Consider the following 5,560-nt stretch of genomic DNA (forward strand, 5'->3'; position numbering starts at 1 on the left):
ATATCCTCTGAGCACTATTAATTAATATATATATATATATATATACTGGAGTACCCTGGCACTTATGACTTGGCTTCTATATATATATACACACACCCCAAGTCATGAATGCCAGGGTACCCCAGTAATGAGTATACATTGGACAGCCGTTGTCCTTCTGTAGTATTCAATAGAAGCTGAGCATTGGCACTCTCAAGGTATGAGGGGCATGGAGGGATCATAGGGAGGAAACAAACTGGATTGCTCCTCTCCACTCCCCAAAAATCCTTCTTCCCCATCCCAGCCCCGGAGGTGACATAGCAGGCAGGCCATGTGTACAGCACTGGGCACTGAGCCAGCAGGCAATACTCACTGCACTCTATTTATGAAACTTGAATGTATAATTGGCTCTTTTGGTGTAGAAATAGTAAAATGGAAGCTTGCACTGGAGCAGACCAGGACACGGCTCTTATGTCGTGGAAACCTTGAAGCTTTTGAACTGTAACTGCACTTGGGATCTCCTTTTAATGCTACTACTGGGCCCTTATACTTGTATATAGTTTATCCTTTATGTTACCCCCCTCCCCCGTCACCTGCCCATGTGAGATCAGCGCGGGATAACAGCACTTCCTGTTGGGGGCTGACAACGCTAAGCCACGAAGTCGCAATTAACAGCAGCGTCGTTAGGGTGCGCTCCTTCAGTTGGCCGATGTTTGGTGAATACGAGTGTTACCTCGATGTGCGCTAGAGAATCACCTGCACACCGCACAGCGCTTGGACCAAACGAAATATCCGTTGGTGCTCGAAATGACGACACGGATGGCGCCGTGTAACAATCCAAGTAAAGATAGTAGTCGCCAGCACTCGCTTGTAATGTGCAGAAAGGATCGCACTTTTATTGATACGTCACATGCGTCAAGAAGCCAACTTTTGTTGACGCATGTGACGTATCAATAGAAGTGCACATTTCAAGCGAGTGCTGGTGACTAGTATCTTTACCTCAACGCTGCTTCTGTTGGCGCGATGCAGTGCCGTGCATTCTAAATGGCTCCCCAATGCACCATTCCAACAGGGGTGCGCTGCCAAAGCAGGTGCAGGGTCTGGTTTCTGGGCTGCTGAGGTGTAGGGTACCGGCCCATTCATTTTGAATAGGATTCCTAACTCCTCCTCATAGTTCTAGCCGACCTGTGACAATGAGACTGTCACAGGTCGGCTCAGTAGATCGGGAGGTGAGAGAACGCATACCGGCGTTGGCTCCCCTCTCGATCCTGTCACGGCTCTCTGCCGTGACAGGGGAGGGGCTGGATTCCCCTCTCCCCGCTCCGATCCTCCAGCGCTGACTGGCGGAACGGATGGGGGAGGGGGCGGGTACAGCTGGCTCTGCCTCTAGATAGGCAGAGCCAGCTGTCACTCACGCAGCTGATCGGATCCAGACATAATCATCGGGATCCGCTTCAGCTGCGGCGTCTCAGTATACCGCGAGCTGTAGCTCTCCATATACTGAGCTTAGGGTGACGGGATGACGCTAGTTTGTATCCTCCCGTTACCCTAAGGAGAACTATGGGGAAAAGCCCTGACCCCATAGTTCTCCTTTAACGCTCCTGTCCTCCTGCAGAGCACCCCAGGGCTGGGTAATTGGAAGTAAAAGTCTTAAGGGCCTAAGAGTAAGATGGGAAGTCCAAGATTATGATTGTTTTTTTTTCCCGCTTTAAGAAACATTGTGACGTATGGATAATATTATTATATGTTGTATATATTTGGAGGAGCTTGCGGTGTGTCACAGTCATGTGACCAGCTCCTGGAGTGGGCGGGGCCGGCTGTGCTATGTGTACGCCGTCGGAATAAAAAAAAAAACCAGCATAGGAATGCATAGCTAGATTCCTATTGGCTATTTCACTTTGCAATAGCCAACTAGCTATTGCACCCGCCCTCTGCTGCTGTCAATCACTAGAAGAGGACCTAATGGAGAACTACAGGTCCCCCTCTGCTGATTGGCAGAGGGGGACCTCGATCGAGCAGAGTAAACCTTTCTGGGAGAAAGTGTTTCTCTCCCAGGCGGCCGGGAGCCGCTAGGCGACCCCTGGCAAATCGCCATTTGACCCCCGTCGGGGTCGCGACCCCCAGGTTGAAAACTGCTGGTCCACACTAACCATAGGGCCCAATGTGGGTCAGTGAGGCAGAAGAGATTCCATCAGTGTGCTGCGTACATCAGGAAATAATATGAGGATGTTCTATGACACACATGATATATGTCAGGAAATAGTTTCATGTATACTGATATTTATTGATTAATATTGCCTAATAATTTATCTATATTTATTGATCAGTATTGTGTCATTATATACGATATTTATTGATCAGTATTGTGTCATTACATATGATATTTATTGATTCGTATTGGGTCATTACATACGATATTTATTGATCGGTATTGTGTCATTATATACAATATTTATTGACGACTATTGTGTGCGGAATATATTTCATACATACATACCGGTATTTTATTGATCGCTGTGACCCTGGGTGTCGTTCAGCCCAGAAGACTGAGGACATCTAGTGGGGAGGAAGAGGTACTGCAGGGTGCATAGCAGGTCAGACAACTGTGGGCACACAGGAGTGGAGTCACAGGGGCATACGGGAGGCACAGGGAACACGGGTATACTGGAGGCACAGGGAACACGGGTATACTGGAGATTGGGTACACTGGGGCATACTGGAGACACAGGGGCACACTGGATATATGGCACATCGTGGTTACTGGAGACACAAGGGTCAATGGAGACGGTACACAGGGGCATATTGGAGACACAGGGGTCCCTAGAGACATGGACACACCAGATGACACTAGAAACAGCAGCAGGGGGGTCTGCTTAGGTGTAGTGACATGTTGCTTAAATGTTAAGCAGCTTATCCCCGGGCCAGTGCCCCCCAAACGAGACCCAACACTGGATCCCAGGAATGGTGAGCGTAACATTCCAAAAGGCATTCTCTACACCAGAGGTAAGGCGGCCGCGCTGGTTGGGGTGTATTATTTTATTCTAGCGCTATTAGTAGGGTCAGAATCTGTGTTTATTACATGAGTCCCGGGGGCGAGGAGTGTTCTCCATAAGACTGAATACACCATAAATGTCAGCACTTTATACACACGGGAAATCATCACTATTGTGGAAAAACTTCACTAGTTCCAAATTCTTCTAGCAAATTCTTCTTCTTCTAAATAGGAAAGAGCCGGACTTCAGGAGCAACAATCATTGATGATCACTTAGATATGGCCGACACCACCATCACCCTGACACCATCACCCCGACACCACCCTGATACCACCATCACCCTGACACCACCATCACAATGACACCATCACCTCAACGCCACCATCACCCCTACACCAACACCACCCTGATACCATCACCCCGACACCACCATCACACTGACACCATCACCTCAACGCCACCATCACCCCTACACCAACACCACCCTGATACCATCACCCCGACACCACCATTACCCTGACACCACCACCATCACCCTGACACCAACACCACCACCCTGACACCAACACCACCATCACCCCCGACGCGACCATCACCCCGACACCAACATCAGCCCAACACCACCCCTGGGCATCACCCCGACACCATCACCACCATCACCTTTCTCCTCAATCCTTTGTAACATGGAATAAAAAGTACCAAAGATGCAGTAAAACTTTAACAAAAAATGATCTAAAAAATAAATAAAATGCTCTGCCCTCATGTTGGCTGTCGTGGCGTGATGCAATTTTTTAAAGACAGGGTCATGGACTTCTTTTGGAGTGGGCGGTCCATTCAAATGAATGAGCTTCCCTTACGTGAAGCGCGAGAACCGCCCCGCGCGTACAATGTCACAGCTGTGAACGGGGCGGAGGAATTTCCCCTTTTTGTGTTTTTTGATTATAAGGTTTCGTGATCAATAAAACAAACTCTTTGATGGTATTTTCGGAAAGTCCTGTATATAGTTTTCCCCCCTACTGTAGGCGGTTCCTTGTGAACTGATAGAAGAAATAAACTAATTTATTGCTGAAACGGCTTCAAAATGAGCCAAAAAGTGAAAGTTTTACAAACGAAAAGCATTTCAATGCTGTTTTTTGTTTTCATTTTATTTCACGTTGTGACTTTTCATTGTCTGTCATTGTTTCTTTTTTATGTGTTTATTGATGAGAATGTTTGGGGTTAATGAGTACCTGTCTGTTCTGCGCCGTGGAGGGAGCCCCACTGTGAACTCTTCCTGTGAAGCCGCGCCTCGTGCCTCACACATCTTGCAGCTTCCCAGGAATAGGACGGACGGGATGGTTCCGCTGTGCGCACGCGACGGCCCCTCTTTAGGGTCATTTGTTGTACCTCCATGTTGTACCAAACGCTGAATTTCATGTTCCTTCAATGGTATTTATTAAACCATTTTTATCCTCAGTGGAGTCTTTGTGTGTTTGTCATTCTGTTAATAAAGTTTTGTTTCTAATTTAGGATCGGTCCCATAGTCTGAAGAACCGTAAGATCCGCTTGGTACGGTCTGCACGCTTCCCCATAGTTTTTAGAAATGGTACAGGGACCCGGGGATACTGGTTGGATCTCTAAATCCAGTGCGCTCCTAACTTCCTGGCTGAGAGTTCCTTAGAGGATTTTCAGGCGATTAATAGACCTTTAAACTGCGATTTCTCTTCTCTTGGTGTAAGAATTGGCTGCTTGAGGACGAACATCTGTATTTTAGCCTCAGGGCACGATGATGGAGTAACAGAAATCACTGGAGGCATAGGAGTCACTGAAAACACATGAGCACACGGGGGTCACTGCAGAAGCAAGGGTCACTGGAGACTCAGGAAAGCTCAGGGGTCATTGCAGAAACAGGAGCGCATAGGGGCCACTGGATACATGGGAGTCACTGGAGACAAAAGAGAGCACAGGGGCCACTGGAGACAAAGGAGAGCACGGGGTCAGTGGAGAAAGAGGGGAGCACAGGGGTCACCGGATACACCGAGCACAGTGGTCAGTGAGGACAGAGGAGAGCACAGGGCGTCACTGGAGACAGAGGAGAGCACAGGGCATCACTGGAGACAGAGGAGAGCACAAGGCGTCACTGGAGACAGAGGAGAGCACAGGGGGTGACTGGAGACAGAGGAGAGCACAGGGGGTGACTGGAGACAGAGGAGAGCACAGGGGGTCACTGGAGACAGAGGAGAGCACAGGGGGTCACTGGAGGCAGAGGAGAGCACAGGGCGTCACTGGAGACAGGAGAGCACAGGGGGTCACTGAGGACAGAGGAGAGCACAGGGGGTGACTGGAGACAGAGGAGAGCACAGGGCGTCACTGGAGACAGAGGAGAGCACAGGGCGTCACTGGAGACAGAGGAGAGCAAAGGGCGTCACTGGAGACAGAGGAGAGCACTGGGCGTCACTGGAGACAGAGGAGAGCACAAGGCGTCACTGGAGACAGAGGAGAGCACAGGGGGTGACTGGAGACAGAGGAGAGCACAGGGGGTGACTGGAGACAGAGGAAGGGGTCACAGGAGACAGAGGAGAGCACAGGGCGTCACTGGAGACAGGAGA

The sequence above is a fragment of the Nanorana parkeri genome, unplaced genomic scaffold, assembly GCF_000935625.1.
Source record: "Nanorana parkeri isolate BGI_ZX_2015 unplaced genomic scaffold, ASM93562v1 scaffold597, whole genome shotgun sequence".
Classification (NCBI taxonomy): Eukaryota; Metazoa; Chordata; class Amphibia; order Anura; family Dicroglossidae; genus Nanorana; species Nanorana parkeri.